Here is a 27517-nt window from a genome sequence, read left to right on the forward strand (position 1 = left end):
TAATCAGGATTCCAAATTATAACATACTGGCAAGCTGAGGATGTACAAGGCAAAATGAGCACTGTGCAGTAAGGAAAATGTCACAGCTCTCCCAATGAACATGGCTTAACTACTTGTGGACCACGTTGGTTGAAATCTACATCCTGCAGATGGCTGTGCGGCTCTGACAGGACGTAGCTTTCAACTGCTTCGCTGCGCGCTCCCTACCGCTATTCACAACCCACCTGCCACAGGCTTCTCTCTCTGCCCTCTCTATGACAGCATGGCTCTGTGAGCTGGTTAGGAGCCGATTTCAGTGGCTCCTGACTGCGAGATCACTGTGAGCCAATCACATTGGCTTATATTGATGGACAGCGTCAGGAGAGAGGGGCCTGCGGTGATGGGAGAACAGTGTGACTGACAAGAGCAGCAGGTATGTGCGGCGATTCGTCGGTGTGGTGCCATTTTGTGGTACCAGCAGTCTCTGGTCCTTAAGGGGCCAGAGACTACCGGTATGCAACTGGTTAATGTTAGGCAAAAAATAAAAACCTTGACAAACAATGCTCAAAATAGTTATAAAAGCCTCATGTGCAGCAATAATCTCCCTAATGAGAGAGACACAAAATAAAGAGGAAATATACAAATAATCTCCCTCACATTTATAATTAAAGAGATTGTGCAAACAAAGTCCGGGCTATAGCTGATAGATTCAATCACAGCTTGATATGAACTGGTCATGGTAACTTAATGCTAATTACTTTGCCACTTCAGAAAATTCATCTTTTAATCTGCAAATGTAGATTTCAGGCACAAAGCCATTTAAGACCACGGTACCAATATTCGTATGAGATTCAAATGCAAACAAACACTGCACTGTCTAGAAAGAGAATGAGTTCCTGCTGTTCATACCATAATATCACAGCTAAATACTCAATATGCCTTCTAAGCCTGAATAAAGGGGATGTCACCCCTACAGCAGTGTTATGTACTTCGCAGGTTTATGACTTGTGAATTCCTTATCTCTGTGTCCTGCCCAGGCTTTTGCTATAACTTAGGTATTGAAAAGATAAATGCTATTTACTGCATGAATGCTTTATTTTTGCATAATCAGGCAGCCATTTTCACCACATGTCAAGATCCACAGTGATGTGCTGAGATGATTAGCAGCATTCAAGCACTGACCTAAATATTAAGTTAGGCTAAGTTTGCTTTGTGTGTTGGGCAAACACAATGCACATTCTGCATCTTCTTTTCAAATCATGAACAATTGTTACATTTTCACACGGTATTCATACGCACACTGTAAAAAGTATCCTGGGTTAGCGTGGTCAGTACAGTGAGGTAAACATGCCCATACAATTGTCTGGACAGTGAGTCCATATGTGGCAACGCGCAAAGTGCAAACTCACCCTTATTCCTTTATTGTCATCTCTATGCCTATAGATAAAGCAGGTGATTTAGGCGTGGTGCACACGTAGGAAATTAGGATAAATTGGGCCCCGCAGGTGCATAGCGGTTACAGTGGTATAGCACAAGGCAAATTGCGGCTATGGACGTCGGGTTCACTTTGGGAGTAGAGCATTGTGGAGGTGAATTCAGGTTTAGTGTTTGGTATAAATAGGGAAAGGATAATGCTAAGTTTGGGTGGGGGGAAAGGAGAGTTGTACTACTGAAGTCATAGAGTTGAGCGTAATGACCTAATTTCGATTTCGCGAAATTTCGCGTAATTACTGTAGTAACGATTATGGCCGTAAGTACATAATCGTAATGAAGAAGTATTTCGTGAAATTTCGCGTAATCGTAATTTTCGCGTATTTTTCGCATTACAGTGGGTGTCGCGAAATTACGTTTGCGTTGCATGCAACCGTTTGTAAGCGTAGTTACATGCCGTAATTTCGCGATAGTTCATATTACTGTAAGCGTTAATTTTCGCTTAGTTTTCGCGTTACGGTGGGTATCGCGAAATTACGTTTGCGTTGCATGCAACCGTTTGTAAGCGTAGTTACATGCCGTAATTTCGCGATAGTTCATATTACTGTAAGCGTTCATTTTCGCTTAGTTTTCGCGTTACGGTGGGTATCGCGAAATTACGTTTGCCTTGCATGCAACCGTTTGTAAGCTTAGTAACATAACGTAATTTCGCGATAGTTCTTTTTACTCTCATTGATCACAGTGTAATGTAAGCGTTCGTATGCGAAAATTTGTTAGCGTTCGTCTGACTACTGTTCATTCGCCTCTGATTGGCTGATGCGAACAATAACAGGAAGTTGAGCAATCTCATAGGGGAAGAGGCTGCCTGCACGTTCTACAGCACAATCGAGGACAGGAGAGTGAGCTGAGCAGGGTGTGTCACAGACTGTCTGCAAGATGCCTCCCAGAATGCCTCGAGGAATGAAGGAGATGGTGATTACGGTAATGAATCAAACACATTGTATATCATTTTTTAAACTGTTTTTGTGAATGTCTTTACCATCTAAAAGGCTCACAGGTTTTACAGAGGGTTTGTATTGTAGCATTGTTACCTTCAGGCTAGCTTCACATATAATATAACATAGCGTTTTCCGCAGGTGCGTTTGTGTTAGGGTAATGTGTTTTTACGGTTTTTTTTGGTGTGTTTGGGTGTTGCGTTTTTTAATATCCAGGTGCCTTTTTCATGCTTACTGCGTGTGTTTGTATGCATTTGGGGTTCGCGTATGTGTTTGCATTTTTTTTTTAGTATATGAAAAATGGTTGGGAAAACAGCAGAAAGTGGAAAAACATCATAGATCTTTAACCGGTTCAGCACCGCAGTGCCGAAAATCTCATGCATCCGAGCAACGTTCACCTCCCATTCATTTGCCTATAACTTTATTGCTACTTATCACAATGAATTGATCTATATCTTGTTTTTTCCGCCACCAATTAGGCTTTCTTTGGGGGGTACATTATGCTAAGAGCCACTTTACTGTAAATGCATTTTAACAGGAAGAATAATAGAAAAACGGAAAAAATGCATTGTTTCTCATTTTTTGGCCATTATAGTTTGAAATTAATATACGCTACCGTAATTAAAACGCATGTATTTTATTTGCCCATCTGTCCCGGTTATTACACCATTCAAACGATGTCCCTATCACAATTTATGGTGCCGATATTTCATTTAGAAATAAAGGTGCATTTTTTCAATTTGTGTCCATCACTATTTATAAGCTTATAACTTTAAATAATATAATAACATATTCTCTTGACATGCATAATTAAAAAGTTCAGACCCTTGGGTAACTATTTTTTTTTTTTTTTAAACGCATAAGCGTTGTTTACATGTTTTTTTCCCTGCAAGCTTTTTTGCCATGTGACGCGGCCTCAGTGGTGTATCAATAGGGGTGCAGAGGTTGCGACTGTCCGATCGCATCGCGGCCCTTGGTCCATATGAGCCCCGAGCGGCCCTCCATCAAGCATAAGATTAGCTCTTTTTTGGTCCTGTGCTGTTAATTATCACTTCTATAGATCCTTTATAGTAGTAATTATTAACAAACCATCCCCTACTTGCTCCTCTGACACTGCGGTTATATTTGTTATGTATATAGTGCTTGGGGGGGCCCCCGTATAAAATTTGCCCCGGAGCCCATAGCTCCTTAGGCTTAGCTAAGCCACTGGTTACCTTGATTGATATACAGTTTTGTTAACCACCCTGGCGTTTAATATTGCGGCAATTTTTTATTTTTTAACAAAAGATTTTTTTTTCTACTAACAGAATACTTCAGGGGGGTGGGGGGAAAATGAGTTGAACTTACGCGGGGCTTCTAATGGTCAGCCGCAAACATCCTGTACCCGCACAGCAACTCACCGCCGCTCCGGCCCCCGCTTCCGGTTCACTTCTGGAATTTCCGACTGAAAACCACTGACCATACTGGTCCTGTGCAGTACGCTCCTAGTGACATCAGCTGTAGCGAGGACATGGCAGCGCAGAGACAGTGCTTTTCAGTCTGAAATGCCAGAAGTGAACCAGAGGCGGGGCCGGAGCATCAGTGAGTGGCTGCACTGGCACAGGATGTCTGCAGGGGACCATTACAAGCCCCGGGTAAGTTCAACTCATATTCCCCCGACCCCATACAGTATGCCTTCAAGCGTTTCTTTATCTTGCAAGCATTTTTGTAGACCACTTGCAAGTTGCAGGCAGCCCTGAAAACTGTCCATCACCCGCATGCGTACAGTATAAAAAAATGTAAGCAATTTCCATACATTTTGTTGTTATTGTGGACTATGAGCCCTGCATGAAAATGAAATTTGGACTAACTTGGGGTTTCCTCCTGCCCCCCCCCCCCCCCAGCCAGCGAGGTTCCCCAGAATCCTCATGGTCCCGCTTCAGTGTTCCTGTCCCCGGTAACTTTGACCATGCAAGTGCAGTTCTCTATGTTGCGCATGCGCAGTTCTGTGAGACTGAACCATGCATGTGTGGGACTCTTACGTTGCACAGTATAAAGAAACACAGCATGTGTGATGGTAGCGCACGCGGGCGACTTCAGCTAAAGTTGCCAGGAACAGGACCACAGAGTGTACCAGGATGGTGCATGAGGACCTCGCGGGCTAGAGGGGGCTGGAGGAAACTGCTCATGGTCCCTTTAACTGCGATCAGGGCGTTCAGCCATCAGGGGACAGTGGTGGTGGAGGAGGGGCTGCCTGACTGCAGAAGGTAAAGGAGTGGCGGACAGGAAGGGAGGGGGACAGGATGCTTACTAGGGTCCTGCCTGAGCCCACTAACGCAGTTTGGCTCAGTTGTACGCAGTTGTGTCCGCTTTTCAGCATCTGTAACATTGATGTTTCTGAAAAGCGGACACAACTGCGCACAACTGTTAGTGGGCTCAGTCCCAGTCTGGGGACACCTCTCTGGCTAACCTATATGGGGGGCAACTGTACGTGGGTACTATATCAATGTCAACTCTGTACCTGGTTAACCAATCCTGGGGGCACCTACCTGGTTAACTTATACTTGGAGCAACTATACCTGGCTTCTATAGTCGGACCACCTTTACCTGTCTTACTTTACTGCGGGCAGCTATACTTAGCTACCTGTACTGGCGGCACCTTTAGCTGGCCACCTATACTGGGGCATCTATACCTGGCTAGCTGCCTACTTATACTGAGGTTTTTTTTTTTTTTTGTGGTCATGCATGGTATTTATAATATTATGTGAAAATTGTTGGCTGTTATGTGATTATTCCAAATTGAGGGGTGGGGGTCTATTCTCACAAGTTTGCCTCAGGCAGTAAAAAGTATACAACCGGCCCTGTCTGCCATGCAACTGGCGATTACATGTTCTCAGACAGAGTGTGAAAATCTACTATACAGTTAAATATATAGTATAATAGCACACATTGTACAAACAGTGTACTTTGCGTTATGTAAGTGCCAAGAGAAATTACTATGCAGTAGTACCAGAACGGTATCATCCACAGGGCAAACCTAGGCAGTTGCATAACTTGCATAAGACCTGGAGACAGCCTAGGGGCCCAGTGGCTGATAGCCCCCACTTAATCCTGATAAAAGAAATCCCGGTGCTCATCAACGCTGATATCTTGTCTAGGGCATTATGCCATCTTAATCCTTTTCGGCACATTACTGAGTGTAAACAGCCCCCTAGATTTATAAGGGCACTTGGGCCATGCAGAATTATGGATGTAATAGACAGTTATGTACTGTATGTGTAGCAGAGCAGTGACAGAGTGGCTGTTTTCAAAATACCTTTAGTTGTTATCAGAAATTGAAGCCAAATTGTTGCAAAATGCACAGCAAGCCAACATGATTTTGCATGCAGGAGTAGTTGTTGGCCACGGAGGCAGCGCTCGAGATCAACAAAAAGGTGGTACTGGATGGGTTTAGGGATGAATGCAGCTCTCAAAGGTGTGTTGCAATGAGATTACCGCTGGTGTGCAAAATGATGTAAGACTAGAGCTAGTAGGGTGATAGCAGTAGCAATTCGTGGCCCCTCAACTTTCAGCAGGGAGAACACTTTTGCTATTATAACTGGCATGTTGAATTTGATGTAATGCATCATCTGTGCCACTAGACACATTTTGGTTCATTTAGGCATGAGAAAGGCAGTAGCAATTGGAGATGGATTTGGCTTGCCCTGTGATACAGTGGACCCCATACTGGCATCTACTGATGAGAGCAGTGTATGTTTATGCCACCCAGTGTAGGGGTGCAGATGGTTTTTATAGTCACTCATATCTTGTGCATAATCTCTCCCAATAGCCATCAACTCTATTTATAGAAAGCTACCAATAATCGGTTTCTGTTATAGCCATTGGTGGTTCTTAAAATCTGTCCCTATCCAAAGGTAGGCCCCAACATCGTGTTCCCTTATATCTTCTGATACTCATTGTTAATCTCAAATTACTAGCAGCAGTTATAGTTGGCTACCACAATTTTTAAACCCGGTAATTATTAATAATATCATATTCTACATGTGTATTTCATCTAGTTGTATGTAAGAAAAACACTAATTAACTATTGTGTAATACATATATTTGGTATTAATACTTTTTTTTAATCTATTTTACAGACCTTCAGCCGAGGTCGCTACGACCAGGTGTGCAGGAGGGACCAGCATGCCCTTATAGACCGGGTACAGCGGGTACTCAGGACCAAGTACAACCGGGTCCTGAGTACAAAAAAGGTCCAGATACTCTGGTCCGACATAAAACGGAGGAACAGGGATCTGGTGGCCAGGGTGACCGCTGAAAGCCGATGTAAGTCATCATAGTATTAGTATATGTAGGTCTATTTTGGGTGTTATGCACTGTATCTATTGATCCTATACAAAATGCCATTGGGACTGAGATACGCGTGGTGCGACTAGGCGCAGGTCATTGGAGGATCGGAGGGGGCGGGCCGGTATGTGCCTGTGGACCAGATCAGAGATGTAAGTCGGGCAGGTCTTATGCACTGATTTACAGGCCAAGCACAGGATTTTGAAATTGATCCTAAAGCTGATGTGGAGCCAGTGTACACTGTAGGGCTTTACAGAGCGGAGTTGTATAGGCAATGAGACTATGTTTGTTTAGGATGGAGTTCCTCTTAAACTCTAAAACCTCCTCCCCAAAAAAAAGTCACTTAACTGGTGCTTCTACCAATCTCTTGAAGACGTCCTGTACTTACTGATCATTTGGTCCACTGCTATGGCTGAGTTTTGTTTTTCGAGCCACCGTGCATCCTTGCTCCCATCTCTGTCCTGCACAGGCACAGGATGTTCTAAGGGGGCTGGTAAAAGCCCCAGGTAAGTGTCTCTTTTTTGGGGGGGGGGTTCACATTTGAAGAGACTCTGAAGGGAGGAAAAAAACTCACTTTTTCTTATATATAGCAGGGGCATGTGTGCCCCTGCTAAACCGCCGCTGAACGGGGGTCCCTTATCCCTCAAACCCCCCCCCCCCTGCAAAACCCACTACTTTATTGGTCGTGGATTTTGCTGCTGCTGGAGGCAGGGCTAATGGCCGCAGCCCTGCCTTTCAGCGCGTGTATAAGGTGGCGGATCTCCGCCTCTCCCCGCCCCTCTCAGTGAAGGCACAGTGAGAGGGGTGGGCAGAGGCGGTGGTCAGCGCTGATAGATGCACTGAGAGGCAGGGCTATAGCCGTTAGCCCTGCCTTTCAGCGCGTCTACAAGGCGGCTGATCTTCGCCTCTCCCCGCCCCTCTCAGTGAAGGCACAGTGAGAGGGGTGGGCAGAGGCGGTGGTCAGCGCTGATAGATGCACTGAGAGGCAGGGCTATAGCCGTTAGCCCTGCCTCACCAGGAAGTGATCCCTGGGCAGAACGGAGGGGATTTGGGAGGTAAGCGACCCCTGTTCAGCGGCGGGATAGCGGCGGTTTAGCAAGGGCACACATGCCCCTGCTATATATAAGACAAAAAGTGAGATTTTTTTTCTTGCTTCAGACTCTGTTTAATGTTCACTTTAAATGAAGTAGAGTCTTTTCTAATCATTTTTTAAAATACTAATAAAAAATATTTGTATTTAGACTAAAAAGTTAATCCTTTGTATCCATTTTATGACATACTGTATATGTTTCACAATATATTATGTATTATTTTCAATTACAGCTGGACATGCTGGCCCCCCCCCCCTGCACAGCCCCAGCGCCAGCAGCGCCAAAGAGTGGCCAGGCCCAGCTCCTCCCGGGGTTCCTCTCCTGGGCCTTCGCACCACAGTGAGCGGCGAGTTAGACGGACATCAGGCCGTTATGGTAAAAATCTTAAACTTTATAATTAATATCCCATATTAGGTTAACTGAAGTCAGGTCATGTTTCCATTACGTGCGATGCGGCTACATAGCCGCATACCACCGCGGCTGTCCGTAAACCAATGCACGTTAATGGAACAGTTTCCATTGCATGTGGGTTTATGCCGAGCGGCGCATTGATCCAAGAATGTGCAGCATGCTACAGATTCTCGCACAACTGTATCCACCTGTACACGTGTCCCCTCTCCTCTATCAGGAGATGCAGAAGTGATGCCAAGGCAAGCAGAAGTGATTTCATAAGACGAGGTAGCTGCATCAGCATCACTACGATAGTGGCAATGGGCACTAAATGTTATTGTGTAAGCTGGGCATTATAGGTTCTTTTTTATTCCCCAAAGAAACCAAACCAAACACATAATATCAATCACATGATTAACTACATTTATTAGTGTAATGGTGGCATTGTTTCATATAAAAAGTATAATCATTGTATACCAACTGGTTACACTATTTTCCCCATTTTTTTCTACAGTTTCTCTTGCCACTTACCAGAGGGTGGCATCGGAGCTCAGGAGGCTCAGGAGGAAGGCCCGGGTGATCCCCATCCTGCAGAAGCAGGTCCTGGAGCTGCGGGAAGGCTTCGCCCGGCACGAAGAGCAAATTGCGCGGCTGATGGGTGTCGGGGGGAGACCGGACGCGTAATTTTTATTTACATTTTTTTTTTATTGTAAATAGTTTTTTTTTTTTTTTAGAAGAATTGAACTTCATCCCAATTACTAGTTGTGTTAACCCCTTTTACAAAAAAAAAAAAAAAAAAGAGCATCAGGGGGTGCTGTATGGCTGATATTGTGGTGATACCCCTCCCACAAGAAACCCCTCCCACAAAAAATAAATGTTTTTTGTTTAAAGGTTACTATACTCTTGTGTATCTTTTAGAGCACAATAGGACGATCTCACTTCTCACTATACATTTAAATAAAGGATTATTAGGAGCACCATAGTAATACAGTGTTTGACCCCCTTTCTCCTTCAAAACTGATTTCATTCTACGTGGCATTGATTCAACAAGGTGCTGAAAGCATTCTTTAGAAATGTCGGCCCATATTGATAGGAAAACAAAACCTGTCGCCTGGCAGCCCTGCTGGTCTATTTGGCTGCAGTAGTATCAGAATCAAAACTGAATCAAGCATGCAGCTAATCTTGTAAAAAAAATATGACACGAATATCAGAAACCCCTGATCTGCTGCATGCTTTTTCAGGGGCTATGGCTAAAAGTATTAGAGGCAGAGGATCAACAGGGTTGCCAGGCAACTGGTATTGATTAAAAGGAAATAAATATGGCAGCCTCCATATACCTCTCACTACCGTTGTCCTTTAACCCTCTGTGGATAACACAAGATATTTTTATGATAATTTCAAGGTTTCAAATATATATTACTGTGTAATGTGCAAAGGCTGATAGGTTGAAGGACAAGGAAAACCACAGAATCCGGGGATAAATTGTCAGGAAAGGTCACAAACATGGCCAGGGGCATACACAGTACATCAGGTAATTTAGGTACAGAATCGTAAGACTGGGCAAAACCAATAAGAATTCAGGGTCATACACAGGTGAGGTATTGCAGTACACAAGGGGTCATTCACAGGATAGGTAAAGGAAATTCTGAGATCAATACATGAAGCCTCAAAGGTAGTAAAAGTACAGGCAAGGTTCAGCAACAAGAAAAGATAATGAGACCACACCCAGCAGCACAGCACCAGCTACATACTATAACAGGCACTGAATCACTGAATGACCATGTTTAAATACAATCTATATATATAATAGAGTAAATGCCTCAACCTTCAAACAAGAAGAAGAAGTAGCGTCCTGCCCCCAGGGCCGGTCCAAGCAAGAAGAAGGGGCTGGTCCAAGCAAGAAGAAGGAGTGCCATATCAAACCAAGGGCAAAGAGGGATAATTTGCATGCATATTCAGTAGCCGTGCATTGTGGGTAACCACAAATGTTGACTTCTAGCTCAATTATTGCAGATTTGCTTCTGATTTAAGAAGGAAAATTACATCAAGCTTTTCTTTTTTTAGTATGAGTTTTTTTTGGTCTCTTTTATCCTCCTATATACATTCCGAGTGGTTTGGGTCACCCTAAGCTGCTTGGTTACTCTGTTGTACTGGTCCAAGCCTTATCTCATACAGCCATAGCAGTCCTTGCCATGTACAGATGAGGACCAAAAGTCTGAAACAGGCTGTCACATGTTGTTTTGATATGGCTGTGCAAAATTTAAAGCTGTAAGCTTGCTATACACCAGTGGATCTGGATGCTTGCTTGGGTTACTAAGGATGAAAAAGAATAACTGGCGTATTGCATTGTGGGTAACCACAAATGTTCACTTATAGCTGAATTATTGCAGATTTCCTTTTTTTTTTTAGAAAGGCAAATTACACCAATACAGTGTGCAGCATTGCAGGAAGTTACGACAGTGGAATGCACGCTGGAACACGGAAGAGGTGAGGCATCCCCGCCCACTGCCTCTTACTAATAGTGGCGGCTGCTACTGTGCTTAAGCAGGAGGGGGAGTGCCCATGGGGGTCCCAGGTGAGGGAAGGGGGGGTTCCTACTGAGCTTAAGCTGGAGGGGGAGCACACATGAGGGACCCAGTTGAGGGGGGGTCCAACCCCCTTCCCCGCCGCTGTGCCCAATACCCCCTTCCCGCCCTCTACCCCCTTATGCGGCGTATGCTACGCCGCGGGTCGGCTAGTATTACAAAAACCATGGCTGGCCACACATCATCTCAACCAATAAGCAGCAGTTTGTTGGATAACATTCTTTAAAACACAGCACACTGATGGTGGTGAAATCGATGTGAAGAAATATCGGAGTACAAAATGTACAGCGTGGGCGGCTCTAGGGTCGTGGAGGTTGACCTGGGCAGAGAAATATTTGTTGTCCCCTTCAGCCGTCTACGGCGATATGGTATGTTATACATGATAAATGACTACATACGTTACAGACATTGTATAGACACATTTTTCTCTGGACACAATTGGTAAATTTTGCTGTATTTTGAGACTGCATTTTGCCAGCTTTCGCCGTTTCCACCAGGCACCACGTGGAGGTAGCAGCTATGCCCATTTTTTTTTTTTTTATTTTTTTTTTTTTTTATTTATTTATATATTTTTTTTTTATTTTTTTATTTTTTTTTTAATAACTTTTTTTTTGGGATTCTATGTGCTTAATAAACAACTTCAAACCGGATATATGGGGAAAAAAAAACAGTCAGAAACAACAGTGGGATGCAGCGGCTCAGCCTACACCATCACCCTCATTCTAATGACATTTCTGGACTCATTTAACAAACTAATTATCTTAGCAAAAAAGGGGAGCAGCGGCTCAGCCTAGACATAGACCATCACCCTCATTCCCAGGACACTTATAGTGTAAGTTAACAGACTATTAATCTGTGACACAAAGAGGGGAGCAGCGGCTCAGCCTAGACATAGACCATCACCCTCATTCCCAGGACACTTATAGTGTAAGTTAACAGACTATTAATCTGTGACACAAAGAGGGGAGCAGCGGCTCAGCCTAGACATAGACCATCACCCTCATTCCCAGGAGACTTATAGTGTAAGTTAACAGACTATTAATCTGTGACACAAAGAGGGGAGCAGTGGCTCAGCCTAGACATAGACCATCACCCTCATTCCCAGGACATTTCTGTCAAAAGTCTGAAAAAAAAAATTAATCTTAGCCATGAGAGGGGAGTAGCAACAAAACACTACTATGAAAGACAGCAGCAGGTTTTTGTATAAAATTGTATTCAGCAGAGCACCCTGATGGTGGTAACACTAAGATGAATGACAGCAACAGGCTATAGTTATGGTTTATGTGGTGGTGGTGGTGGTGGGGGGGCAGTGAATCCTGATGGTGGGAACACCGCTGTGACGAACCAACGCTGCTTTTTGGTATATGTATATGGTGATGACAACACCATTATTAAGATCAACAGTTTTTTTTGGCAGAATTTTTTTTTTGCCCGAGCTTCCTAATGGTGGGAACACTGCTAAGAATAAAAACAGGACTAGCGATGGAGAGGGAATTTAATGTGCACCCATTCTGTCCCTTGATATGACAGGAGGACCCAAGTAGTCATTGGCAATCCAGGACTGGTTCATTTTTAGAAATGTTAGTCTGTTCACCGAATCCGTGGACAAACGGGATCGCTTATTCGTGACCACACCGCCTGCCGCACTGAATGTCCACTCTGATATGACACTGGAAGGTGGGCATGAAAGGAGTTCAAGGGCATACTGAGCCAGCTCACGAGATGTATCAAGTCTGGCGGACCAATACTCCATGGGGTCCTCTGTGCGCATGCTGTCTGGTGCACTGAGTGACCCCATATAGTCAGCAACCATACGATGAAGCCGCTGCTCCTGACTTCCTGGTACTGCTGCTGCTGCAGCAGGCTGATTTGAACCATAAAATTGCCTCATGGCACCAAACAGGTCTCCTGGTCTACTGGCTCTGCTTGGCACAGACACCTGCTGCGTGGGATGAGTGAGGATATCTGTGCTTTGAGGCACTGGAAAAGCCGCTACCAGACGCTGGACGAGGGCCTGCTGTAGCTCACCCATCTTCTCCTCCTGCCGGCTGGAAGGAATGAATTGAACAAGCTTACCCTTGCAGCGCGGGTCTAAGAGGGTGGCCAACCAATACTCTTCCCTATCCTTAATATAGCGTATCCGGGGGTCCCTTTGGAAGCATCTTATCATGTGAACAGCCATTGGGAAGACCAGAGCCTGCTCCTCCACATCCTCCTCCCCACGTGCACTTAAAACTGTTAAATCATCCTGATGTTCATCTTGCATTACAGTTTCACCCCAACCATGAACCAGAGATGACGCACTACTCTGCTCTCCCTCCTCATCATGCTCAGGCACCTCCAGGAAATCCTCCACAACATCTACATCCTCATCCTCCACCTGTGGCTGAGACTGGCTGCTTTGGAGTGACTGTTGTTGCTCCATCGCAGCAAGGGCATCCTCTCCAGCTGTCAACAGGCTATTGAGTGACTCATCCAGAATGAACACAAGAGGGAGCACATCACTAATACTGACTTGCTCACTGCTCACTATCAGAGTAGCCTGATGGAATGGAGCCAAAATATAGCAGAACTGATGGATCATATGCCACTCTTCCCTAGTGATGTATCTGAGTGTTGCACTTGCACCTGATCTCTGGGTGCTTTGCTCCAGGATATACTCAGTTACTACTTTTTTCTGCTCCCATAACCTCTCCAGCATGTGGAGGGTGGAGTTCCACCTTGTTGGACTATCTACCATAAGCCTGTGGGGGGGCAGGCCATGGCGCCGCTGCAATTGAGTGAACAATGTGTTGGCAACTGAGGAATTTTTGAAATGAAGAGCGATACTCCTTGCAGTCTTTACCAAATCACTCAGGCCTGGGTAGGATCGCAAAAATCGCTGAACCACTAGGTTAAGTACATGTGCAAAACAAGGCACATGAGTGATATTGCCATTTCTAAGGGCAGCCTGCATGTTTGCAGCATTGTCACAAACGACGTGACCAATCTGCAGTCTTCGTGGGGTTAGCCACTTCTGCACCTGTTGCTGTAGCATGGAAAGGATGTTGACTGCAGTAAGTCTGTGTTCCCCAACACTCACAAGCTGGAGCACCGCCTGACAGCGTCGGTGACACACATTGGTGTAACAGCGTGCTCGCTTAGCGGGGGTGGGGGTTACAGTACCAGTAGAGACATTGGCACAGGGAAATGCACAACTGTTCCCCTTGACACCACGAGGTGGTGAAACCAGATCACTGACAGGCCCAGGACCGGAACCCTCCTCCTGATTATGGAGGGTGACCCAATGCGCAGTGAATGAAAGGTAATGTCCCTGCCCGTGGCTGCTGCTCCATCCATCCATGGTGAAATGTACCCTGTCACCTATTGAATGATCAAGTGACAGAGTAACATTCTCCAGCGTGTGTTGATACAGAGCAGGGACCCCGGTCTTAGAAAAATAATGGCGACTTGGGATCCGCCATTCTGGTATTCCATACTCAAGTAATTGGCGAATAGCGGACCCCTCCTCCACAATAGAGTAGGGCAGCAGCTGCTGGGCCATAGCCTGTGCCAATAGGCCATTTAACCTACGGATTCTACGATTGGAGGGAAGTGGTGGCCTTGTCGGTCGCATTACCTCGCTGATCAAGGGCTGGGTGCTGCGAGATGATGAGGATCGTGCAATGGAGGAGGATGTGGTCTGCCCTCTGTTACCTGACTGTGTTGCAGAGGGAAACCTAGCTGGAAGAGGCGGGACAATGTCAGACGCTGGAGAAGAAAGGGAAGGCGAATGGGACTGTACAGTATTACTCTCTTTGCTTTGTCTGCCCTCTAGAACTTCTTGGATAAGGTTATACTGCCTCTTGTGGTAGTTTTTTAGGTGGGAGTGTTGTGCACCTGTTCCCACGTTTGACAATTTTTTCCCTCTGCGCATCCTGACACCGCACCCTGGAATAGTACAAATGACAATCAGAGGATCAACGGTTGAGACGGTAAAATATTTCCAAATTGGTGATTTCTTCTTTGAAGGTTTATTTAATGAGGTTACAGTCCCAGGACCTCCAGTATGGGAGAGGGTGCCTTCAGATGAAGGCTCTGTCTGCGGCTGCTGCCTACTGTTTGCTGCACCTACACTACCAGAGGAGACCGTGTGGGCACTAGGCTGAGACGCCATAATACGCTGATGCACCCTCTGCCGATTGGATTCATCAGAACTGGCATCACAGTCAGGAGAATAATTTGGATCCAAGACCTCATCATCAATGTCTCCCTCTTCAGAACCCACCCCCTCATCATGAACACCAAAGGCAGGAACTTGTTGTTGTGGGGAGACTTCACACGGCGGGTTGAAATTTTGCTCCCTTGACAGCTGCAATGGATTATTGGGTTTGCACGCTATGCTCTCATTATCACCTGCCACGACTGCATGCGTGATGTCAAGGTTAGCATTCTCCTCAACATCAACCTCCAGTAAACTCTGGCCATCAGGCAGATTTATGTGTGCCTGCTGAAGAGCTTCATCCACAAGGTTGTGAAAATCGTCATCATATAACATTGGAGACTCCACAGGTTCAGGAGTTTTGGGGCCAGCTTTTTGAGCAGGCATGGGTGTGCTACTCATGGTACTGCAGCTGCTAGGTGAATCGACATCAGGGGACTGGCTACTAGTGTCCCTTGTCACCCAGGCCACAATTTCATCAGCCTGTCTTTCACCAATGCGCTGTGGTGCCTTTGAAGATATAAAGGACCGCATTAGGTTGAAGCCTCTTTTTGGTGATTCATCACAACTGCCTGATGCTGAGTGGCCAGCACCTGCTGCAGCTGAGCCGACTCTACCTGCTGATGATGTAGCCCTGCCTGCTGTGGACTGTCCCCTGGCTCGTGCAGATTGTACCTTGCCTGTATCAGACCCTCCCCTGCCTGTCACTGATTGTGCCACATTTGATGTGCAGTGTCCCCTGCCTGAGGCTGGCTGATCCCTGCCTGACAAATCACCGAACAGAAATCTTTTAGCAGTACTTCCCCTGCTTATGCCACGATCACCACGTCTTCCAGACATGTTACTAAAGTTTTGGGGAGTAGTAACACAGATAGAACTTTATTGTAGGGGATGGGCAACAGTACAATAGAAATTGTTGGAAAAAAATAAAACTAGCAAAATTAAATTAAATAAAACAATTTGAAAAGTACAAAAGACGAAAATGAGAAAAAAAAAAGGAAAATAAATCTAAATAACTTTCACTGGCTCAGTGGAAAAAACAAAACTTACATACAGGGGTTATATGTGTCTGCCTGTTACTGACACTTAAAACAAGTACTTGAAGAAAAAAACAGATATATATATATCACTGGCTGTTGATGAACACAGACAGAGCCTCTACCACTGGGTCTCTATCTGTCTGAAATAGCTGATAAACACTGAAACAAAGAAATCCCAGTCTGAATAATGCCCTAAAATAGTTAAATAAACAAATAAACTTCCTCACAGTCTATAGCAATGACTACAATAAAACAAAATGCTAGAAAAGGCAAAGAAATGGTGTATATGAGTTCTGCAATGTGCTCTCTCTCACTCCTTCTCCTACAGAAACAACAACCCACAAAGTGAAACTAACATGGCTGCCAGATTATATGCTAGGAGGGTGGGTCAAACTACAATTGGTTGTTTAGGATGTATCTCAAAAGAAGCCTGTAATATGATTGGACAATCTCTAATACCCAGACACTTTCCGGTGTCTAGTAATTACTATTATAAGCGAAATTACTTTCATTTTCAAAATTAAAACGTATTTCTGTTTAAAGCTAACAAGTAATTACAAAATTCGCGAAATTACGATGAAATGCGAAATTACGGTATGGTTTAACGCGAAATTATGGTATGCTGTAACGCGAAATTACGATATGGGTAAACGCGAAATTACGGTATGGTTTAACGCGAAATTACGGTATGGTTTAACGCGAAAGTACGGTATGAACGAAATGCGAAATTACGCGTTGAAGATTACGCTTACGGTATTTTCAATTACGATTTTAATGGCAATTACGCTACCATAATTTCGCATCGTAATAGCAAATTTCGCATGCGTAATTATAGTAACGCGAAATTTCGAAAATTTCAGCTCAACTCTATGAAGTCATTATTTCTTCTTTCCACTAAAATGAATAGCTCCTTTAGCATGATCCTAGAGTAGTATTCACCAGCAATTACATTGCTCCGCTGCTTCATGAATGGTCTAAAAAGTAGGCTCTGCTTTATTCTTTACAGACATGTTTCTCAACATACATTGACGTGTATGTATGTGAGTATACAGAATAGCCTACACCTGGGGCTTATACATTTTATTAAATTCTCTTTACTCTGCAGCAATTTAGACTAGCAATGTTGCACTATTAAGCAATGGTATTTATTCCTTAAATGATTTATGTTCCCAGGTTTCAGATTCACACACCTGTATTTTATGAAATCAGGGATAGGCAGGAGGAGAGAGGACACACAAGCAAATAAACTAAAGATAAAAATGTCAAAGAAGAAAAGTTTTTTGACATTTATCTGACAATAGAAACATTTTAAAGCAAACCTTCACCCCCAAAAAACAATATAATGAATTGTATGTGTAGTACAGATAATGAATAGAACATACCGTAAGTAACGAAGAAAAGAGTCTCATTTTTATTTTCAGTTACATAGCTTTTTTTATAACTTTGCATCATACTGTCACAGTTGCAGATTTAAAACCACATTCAGCTATAAAAACAAAACAGAAATGATGACCCTTTGGACTTTCCTGCAGTAAAACCTTATCCCAAGCTGTCTCTCACTGTTTCTAGGCTGTTTAAGTGCTTCTAAAATCAGGACTGTATTTGACCTCGTGGGTCAAATAACTCAATTTTTAACTCTTCCTAAACTGGAACACAAAATAAGACTTTTCTTTGCTGCTAATGTACAGTAGCTGTACTACACATTCAATTCATTATCTCATAAGTTTATTTTCGCTTCAGGTTTGCTATATAGACTGTGGCTGGCAGTGGTGTGCTCCAAATGTGAAAAACCATATAGTGGTTGTTCAGAGTTTGTCCATTATTAGGTTTATTAACTTGTCCCAAATGTTTGGTGTGTTGCGCATGATATCCCTTAACAGTTTTTTCAAACATACGCTATTGAGAAATGAGGATAAAAGCTACCAGACTAAATATGTGAGGGCTTTGGATAGACTGGCCAGTAACCACCACTGAATTTGAAGTATAAGCTTAAGCCTCATACGTGCCATCCAATGGGTCCAGTGACGTCCCCTTGACGATGGTCATTAAGCGACGCTATTCCTGCTTGCGACGTCACATGACTACACGCCAGGCATGAATGGGAAGTAAGTGATCACAGTACTTTGGGATCTGGGATGTTAATGATCCGATCCGCCATGTCTGTCGCTTCACGATGCGCAATATCATTTAACATGCTTATGTTAAATGATGTTCCCCGGCGTCGGGTAACATAGCCGCCAATATCGCCTCATGGGTTCTTAGCTTTAGGAGTTGTTGTACAAGTCAGTTACAGGTGGAAGTAGAGCAGGGGTCTCAAACTCAATTTACCTAGGGGCCGCAGGAAGCAAAGTCAGGATGAGGCTGGGCCGCATAAGAAATTTCACAATCGCGGTGCATCACCGCCTCTGCCCGCCCCTCTCACTCTTCCTTCACAGAGAGGGGCAGGGAGAGGCGGCGATTGACGTCAGGAGGGGCAGAGCTGAAGCTGAAAGCTCTGCCCCTTCCAGGAAATGCCGGCGGATTGCCCCCCAGGGCGATTTGGGGACTCTGCAGCCCTCGTTTAGCGGCGGGGATGCAGCGGATTACTTGGGAGCACTGAAGCGAACTATAAGGAAACTTTTGCTGGCGAGGGCCACAAAATATTGTATCAAGGGCCGCAAATGGCCCGCGGGCCGCGAGTTTGAGACCCCTGAAGTAGAGAGTTTGCTTTATTAGTTGAGAAAATATTTGGATTTTGAAGTAAGGAGCAACTGGTTTACAAGCAGCATTTTTTTTCTTCAACACAAAAGATTGAGAGTAGCCTGCCTGCCTAGGGAACAGGTGCTCCAGAATTGGACTAAAAACCAAACTGGAATTGACTTATAGTTCACAACTGGTTTTAGTCAATAGTATAAAGATGTGGAAAAAATAATTAACCGGCATTGGAATATACTCAAAGCAGATGTACAGTTGGGGTCTGTTATGCCTAGCAGGCCCAAATTTGTATATAGGCGAGCTAACAACTTGAAATCAAAATTAGCACCCAGCTGTGTGAACCCACCAGAAAAAATAAAACATCCATGGCAAAAGGATGGGTTTTACCTCTGTAGGTCGTGTAGTTTGTGCCAGGCTGGTTTAACAGCCATGTCAACCACAATAACATCCTCTAGCACTGGGCGGAGTTTTAAAATAAAGAAGTTCATTACTTGTAGCAGTAAATTTGTGGTGTATTGTTTGAGCTGAGAATGTGGGGAATAGTACGTTGGGCGCAAATATAAAATATACGTATAAAATATAAACAACGTATAAAATTGAAAAGGAACATACTAATCATAGTGTCCCAAGACACTTTGTCAACCAGCATAGAGGCAGATATAGTCGGTTGAAAAAGTGTGGAATAGAAAAATTGAATCCATCATGGCGGGAATGTAATAAAATATTTGAGTCATCCAGGCGGGAGACCAAATGGATATATGAATTAGACACCCTTGAACCAAAGGGGAATTATATTGATATCGACTTGAATTGTTTTCTAAATAATGCCTAAAGAGTGGAGACTGTACCTTTACATTTTCTGTGATGGGTCTATGGCCCTTTAAGTGTTGTATTATATTTGTTTCCTTCATCTTTATTCCTTTCAGCTGACATGTAAATTGTTTTTATAAGTAATATGATCAATTAGGTTTGTATTCATGAAACTGTCCCATAAGTTAACATGTATAAGTAGGTCTGCACCGAGTGGTATTTTGGTACTGTTCTTATGTAAAAACAGGAGTGCGCGCTTGTCACCATGGAGATGTAAATGGAGTCTGAATGGATTGATGCGGAAATAAAAAAGAGATTGAAGATTTAAAGTGCCCTGGGCTTGTCTGTGAAACTTACGCTAGATCCACCTGGCTTTGAGGTGGCTACAATTTGGTGAGCGCAATCTGCAATGCGAGTGGATTCACGAGTTTAGCACGAGCACATTGTTCACAAGGGTGTTTGAGTGTATTGACTACATTATCTGCTATACGGAGTTACGCTATGTGCCACCTGTCTATTTGATTTATAGGAAAGTGGAGAGCGCAGTTCAACTACTTGACACATGGAGATGTAAACATGACTGAGGCGCCAGGTTTGTCTCAGACCAATTGCTGTTGTATGCTCCTATCTATATATTGCCTGAGGAAGCAGGTACAAGCCTGTGAAACGCGTTGCAAACCCCCTGGAGTATACCAATAAATACTTTATGTTTTTGAATACTACAGTCTTGAGTCTGCTTGGAGGAGGCAAGTCCACCACTGCCTCCTAAGCAATTTTAAACCTTTTAATTACTGGTTTTATACTTTTGGCGCCTCCGTTTTACTTCTGAGATGTAAATATTGTATGCAGTTAGACTGTAAAGGAGGAGTTACTTCCTGGAGGACCGGTGGAGGGTCTATAGTTTTATAAGGGAAGCTGATACGTCACTACGGCAAGCCCCTGATGAGCTGTTACCAGCGAAACGCATAGGGCGGAGCCTCAGTGTGACGTAGCTTCAGACATGCACGATGTGCACAGCCGGCATCATAGACTTACGAGTGGCGTCACTTGCCAGTGAAACTCTGGCACGGTTTTTAGAATGGCGGTAAGAGAGAGCGTGAGCGGAGACATAACTTAGGAGAGACGTGGCCACCCGAGAGCTAATTCCTCCTACAAGATTTGTGTTATGCAAGCCTTGCCACATCGCTGTTTTTTAAAGCCTTGTTTTTAAAGGATTTTTTAATTAAAGAAGTAAGCACCATTAGAGGCGGGTCCTCTTCTATTCATTTTTTTCACAAGCTGAACGTGAATGAGAGACCCAGCCACCCGGTGCGGAAAGGAGGAAATACACGCCAGACGGAGAGGGACTGAGATGACTTATAGAGTGCCTGAGAGGCGACGGGGGGGGGGGGGGGGGGGCACACTTCGGATGCAAGCTTTGGTCGTTAGTCCCTTGGATTTGGTAAGTCTTGAGTCTATACCCTTAAGGGGTTAATTAATCACTTCTGGAAGATTTGCAGGAAGAAGAGCGTGGATACTTTTAATTACTTTGATTTTTTTTCTTCAGTTTGTTCTGGTTTCTAATAGCTGTAGGAGCTGCCATTTTCCTCACTCCCTTTGTCTAACCCTTATTTATCCAGAGGAAGGTGTGAATGCAATCACGTGTGACTTCTCTAATTTGTTAGAAGTACAGCGTCCTATCTCCCTTCCCCCCCCCCCCCCCCCCCCCCCGCTGATGAAAGCTTTTGTTCGCTCATGCTACTGCTAATTGCAGCAGTCCTTATCTGGCTGCTTTTTCTGAGCATGGCAGGTCACGTAAGTAGGGTATTAAAGGCCTCTAAAAAACATTTATTATTAATATGCTATTGATATGCTGTCCAGTTCACTTTCAATTTGTACACGAGCCAAAGCTTAGGTACAAAACCACATACTTTCCTAGGTAGAGAGAAGCCTCTGGATCCTAAAAAGGTTTCCCTCGCTGTCCTCTTGCCCCCTTCACCAAGCACGGACCCTCCAGAGATCACCGGCAAGGGTTTGTCTTGTCTAGCTCTTTTCACATCTTTTGGATTCAGTAATTTGAATCTGGATACTCAGCATGCACCAAGTGGAGTGGAGACATTGGCATTCTAAAGTACACCTGATCTTCAGACTGTATCTGGCTCAGTAATTGAGGAAGCTTTAAAGGGCAGCAAGGCAAAGAGTTACCAATGGCTTTCACTATAAAGAGAAACTCCACAGCCTTCATCCAAAAAATTGCACAGAGCATAAACCTACTACAGCCTCAGAGGAGAAAAAGAACTGCAAATAATTGTTATAAATACGCTGTACAAATATTCCCTTTACTAAGTATTAGGATTAGATACTGACATAAAAGGAGGGCAACAGAGTGTAAGATAGGAATAAATCAAAGCTTGCACATCCAATTACAAAATGCAATTGTCACACCAATAGTCAAAATGTGTACACACGCTACCAACTGTAAAAGAAAGGCACACAGTATGAGAAGATGTTCTGCTTGAATAGCAGTTTTCTTTTGTGAGCAGTAAAGAATGATGCCACTAGTAGCATGACATGAGATCCATTATTTTGCATTACAGTAGCAATATTGCCAGCAGCAGGATACATATGTAACTGTACATTTTACAATGAGTAATAGTTGCGCATTTCACAATGATGAATTAGTATGCCTCAAAGTAAAATTGCAAACATGAATAGCTAGTGACATTTCTGATCTCGGAATGTCCAAACAGAGGCTTTGAGTTTTGTGTAAAATGATTTTAATATAATAAGGGACACATTTACATTTCAGTACTTATTTATTACTTGTAGCTTGCTGTGGAAAAACAAATGCTAACTGTAAAGCAAGCTGAACTGTTATCTGCACAAGCAAACTAGGATAACAACCATTAATGCTACCAAAGACACTGCAAGATTCTTCTAAAACCATCAGCTCTAGTAATTAGTACGTAGTTGAGTAGAGTCAGTCATAGCCCCATCCCGACTCACTGTTCAGTTGCCACAATAGAGAATACTTTTTGATGGTGTTGTCTTAGCTACATTCTCACATTGTCAGTGCTGTCAGTGCCAGCAGGGCAACATCTGCAGAGTGACAGTGGCTTATTCATTATACACTATGACTGCCTGAGATGATTTTGAGAATTTGGAGGTACAGTAACTAAGTGCAGGATGTAAGGTGGAGTGCATGATGAACCAAATCTGGCAGGCAGCTTTTCATGACAGGAGCCAGAGGTTTTTAGTTTTTTTAGAATCTGAAAGAGGAGGAAGAGGAAAAGCTCTATGAGTAGCATTACCCTCAATTTATTTAGTGAGACTATAAAACTGTCTATTCCATGACAAAACTTTAGGCTAAGAATTTTACTTTCTAGATAGGAGTATGTGGGATTTATAACCATGGCGCTTATGGGGACCACAAGAAAAAAATGTAATGGATACTGATGTTGATCCTGGAAAAAGCTACTTGATCTCCATAACAAGGTGTTAGACAGTGCCCTGTAAATTTATCCCATTTCATTCATGGTACATCCGCATTAAGCAGGGACACAAGTGAGCTTAATTGACAATTAAGGGACATTTTAGGGGTGTAGCTTGGATTTTGGAACGAGACTCTATCACGGTGATGGGTGTGTGTGTTTGTGATGAGGGGAGGGGGAAATTGGGCTAAACATCTGAATGTCCCCTTACCCAAACTGGCTTTCATTGGCCTTGAGGTTGCTTCCCTACCCACTATTTTGTCTCCTTGTCTTTGGTTCACTTTTCTCTGTGTTGCCTGCGTCTACGAATCAAACTAACATGATACTCTTGTTTATAGTGGTACAAGTGATATGCAAGACAAAAAAGGAGGTGCTAGAGCAGGCATGGGCAAACTCGGCCCTCCAGCTGTTACGGAACTACAAGTCCCACAATGCATTTGCCTTTATTAGTCATGACTGTGGCTGTCAGACTCCTGCAATGCATTGTGGGACTTATAGTTCCTTAACAGCTGGAAGGCCAAGTTTGCCCATGCCTGTGCTAGAGTATATGTCTTTACAGATGCTTGATTATGTGACCAAGTGTCTGTAAAAAACTGAAGCGGCTGTTGTTACATCCAACTAGTGCCCTCATTTCTACCTCCTCTCCCATGCCATCTCCTTAACATTGTCACTTATCAACCATGGCCTCTGTATATGTACTGTATGGTTTGTTACCACTCTGCACGGATACAATAAAAGCATCCTGTGACATGGAAGGTGCCCTTTCCAAGGCCCCAAATTACTGATTATATGGATGTCAAATGCAGCTTTTAAGATTGCCGCCAATGGCAGCACTGTTTTTAACAGGGCAACTCCGGCACCCTTTTTACCTACTTCTGTGCTGCAGGTTGAGAAAAAAAATCTGTAAATGGGAGAAATCTTACATTTAAAGTTTAGTCATGAATGTCTGCACGTTTTCCTATTTGTACATAGTTTATGTAAAATTGCCACCACGCCATGAGCAAGTTATACAGAGAAAACCAGTTCGGTAGGAGTTGTATTAGAATTTATGAACTATCTTGGCTCATTAGAACATTATAATCTCTGTTCTACCTTTGTTCAGAATGTGAGTTTCTTTTATTGTTCTGCTTTAGGTAAATTGTACAAAGCTTATTAAGGAAGCCGGTACTGCCATATATTTTTTATTTTAGCTCTCTATGAATCCGGCTGCTGTGTTCAAGTAAATCTAATATCTACCTTTGCTTGGCGACTGACTTGAAAGCTTCCACCACATTAGCGGCTATAGTAAATATATTTGAGTTTGTATGCTTAACCATTTTGATGCTGGTGAAGGACAGCACATTCCTAATCCTGCCTTGCTACAATGATTAAAGTATGGTGAGTCTATTCATAAAGTGCATTCTTCCCCATATAATGCAGCATAATAATAGCTAGCTGTTCAATGGATCTGAATTTTTTTTTATCAAAATCCACAGGAATCCTATTTAATGTTTTCCTGCATCTAATAAAGATTGCCTCGGTCAAGAATCATGAGAATCCAGCGTGTGTACAGAGGCCACCTGACGTCAGCCAAAAATCCGCCATGCCGACTCTTTAATAACCCTTGACACTGAACAATTAATAATTGTTTATGGTACGATTCCAGCCTAATCTATCATTTTTTTTCTATCTGATTGCAATGATAACTGGTTTTTTTTATAACATACCATGCTCTGGTATTTCACCATGTGATATTTGTGGTTTTAGATTTGTGTTAACCTCTGAACTATTGTTTCATTTTACCAGTTACCAGCTCTGGCATTATCCTGATTTTGGCCTCAATTTATTCGCCTACAATGTATTGCCTATCCAGCTGTTCTGTTTGTTTGTTTGTTTATCCTATGTAGTATGCTGTGTTTTATCTGAATTTGGAGTCTCCTTTAACTACTTGAGTCTATCTGGACAACTATAGTCGTCCAGATAGACGCTTCTGAAGTCTAAATGGATGCAGGTGCTGCAAATGGTGAAGAGGCACAAGTGTTCCCGAGCCCATCTCCATGCCTGGAATGAATAGACTTGACCCCAATAAGGGGCCATGTCCATTCCTAAAAATGAAAGTGGAAGAAAATGTAAGAAAATTAAAAAATTAAACACTTCCTGGAAACCCAGATTACCCAGGATAGTGTTTACAGGACCATCTAGTGATAAAAAGTAAAATCACAGTAAAATATTTTCTTTAACACAAAGTAAACCAGAGCTGACAGTATAGGAAGAATCAATACTTACCTGGGGCTACCTCCAGCCCCATAAGCATGTGAGTCCCTCGTTGTTCTCTTGTGGTCTGCCGTGATCAGTCCTGGTAACAGGCTCAGTCGCATCAGTCGTGATCTTCTGCTCATGCGCAGGAAGTCCACACATGCATGGAAGACCACAGGAGGAAAGGGAGGGACTCATACATGCTTATGAGGCTGGAGGAAGCCCTGGGTAAGTATCGATTCTTCCTATTTTGTCATCTCTGGTACACTTTAACCCATTCACATTCCGTCGTTTTCACTTGAGAAAAGTTCACCTCCCATTCATTAGCCTATAACTTTATCACTACTTATCACAATGAACTGATCTATATCTTGTTTTTTCCGCCACTAATTAGGCTTTCTTTTGGGGGTACATTTTGCTAAGAGCCACTTTACTGTAAATGCATTTTAACAGGAAGAATAAGAAAAATATGGAAAAAAATTGATTATTTCTCAGTTTTCAGCCATTATAGTTTTAAAATAATACATGCCTCCATAATTAAAACTCACGTATTGTATTTGCCCATAGGTCCCGGTTATTACACCATTAAAATTATGTCCCTATCACAATGTATGGCGACAATATTTTATTTGGAAATAAAGGTGCATTTTTTCCGTTTTGCATCTATCACTATTTACAAGTTTAAAATAAAAAAAATATAGAAATATTTCATCTTTACATTGATATTTAAAAAGTTTAGACCCTTAGGTAAATATTTACATGTTTTTTTATTGTAATGTTTTGTTTTTTTATATTAAACATTTTATTTGGGTAGTTTTGGGAGGGTGGGATGTAAACAATAGGTTTATAATGTAAATGTGTGTTGATTTTTATTTTTTTTTACTTTTAGTTGTAGTATTACTTTTTGCCCACAAGATGGCAGCCATGAGTTTGTTTACATGACGTCACTCTAAGCGTAACATATGCTTAGAGAGACGCATGAGGGAGGTAACAGCCAGAAAAGGCCCAGCTTCCGAGAGAAGCTGTCGCTTTTTCAGCGGGGGAGAGGAATCAGTGATCGGGCACCCTAGCCCGATTTACTGATTGCCTGGCTAACGAACCGTGGGCCGGGAGCGCGCGTGCACGTGCGCGATCAGCTGCGGGAGCGCGAGGCAGCACGCATGGTTCCTGGACGTAGTTTCAACGTCCAGGAACCAAAATAGGTTAATAAAATGAATCCCTTCTAAAGCCCCCTTGTTTAGCACTTTTAACTCTCTTCTACATCCCCCTCCTCCTTCTTCATGATTATCAGCTGAAGAATTTGCAATATACTTCATTGATAACATTGGCAAAATCCAAAGTGGTTTTTCAATGCAGCCCCTAAATTACATCTTCACCCCCTCTCAATGATTGCTCTCCATCTGCTTTCTCTCCCTTCTCTGAACATTCTTTCTCCTCTCAAATCTCCAAATCCCACCTAACCATCTGTTCTTTAGATCATATTCCCTCAATTCTCATTCTGCAGCTAACTTCATCCTTTTCATTTAACCTAACCCTCACCACTGGAATATTTCCGTCCTCACTCAAGAAGGCTGTTGTGACACCACTACTTAAAAAAAAAAAAACATCTCTAGATCCCATCACACTCGCCAACTACCACCCTGTGTCACTTCTCCCATTTGCATTCAAATGATTTAAACTCCATTTGCATGCTAAACTAAGCCATTATTTATCTGTTAACCTCCTGCTTGATCAGTTTCAGTTTGGTTTTTGCTCTAACCACTCCACAGAAACAGCTCTGGCTAAAGTGGCCAATGATCTTCTTACAGTTAAATCCAAAGGCCATTATTCCATACGCATTCTTCTTTGTTCTGTCATCAGCGTTTGATAATGTTGACCACAACTTACTCCTACAGATCTGTTCATCGGTAGGTAGATGTCAACCCAACTGCAATATCAGATCTACAGTTGGCCTTCTTTTGTCCTCCTTTAAAGGGACACTGTAGGGGGGTCGGGGGAAAATAAGTTAAACTTGCCCGGGGCTTCTAACGGTCCCCCGCAGACATCCTGTGCCCGCGCAGCCACTCACTGATGCTCCGGCCCCGCCTCTGGTTCACTTCTGGAATTTCAGACAAAGTCTGAAAACCACTGGGCCTGTACAGCCGCACCCTCCTTCCCGCTGATGTTACCAGGAGTGTATTGCACAGACACAGACCATACAGGGCCTGCGCAGTATGCTCCTGGTGACATCAGCGGGATGGAGGGTGCGGCTGTGCAGGCGCAGTGATTTT

At 43.4% G+C, this 27517-nt stretch overlaps 1 protein-coding gene across 1 annotated transcript in view; it reads right to left on the reverse strand.

Annotated features, from left to right (window-relative positions):
- CSMD1 (CUB and Sushi multiple domains 1) overlaps window positions 1–27517 on the reverse strand; it is a 2205021-nt gene that overhangs the window by 1887896 nt on the left and 289608 nt on the right.

This window comes from Hyperolius riggenbachi, chromosome 4 (genome assembly GCF_040937935.1).
Source record: "Hyperolius riggenbachi isolate aHypRig1 chromosome 4, aHypRig1.pri, whole genome shotgun sequence".
Classification (NCBI taxonomy): Eukaryota; Metazoa; Chordata; class Amphibia; order Anura; family Hyperoliidae; genus Hyperolius; species Hyperolius riggenbachi.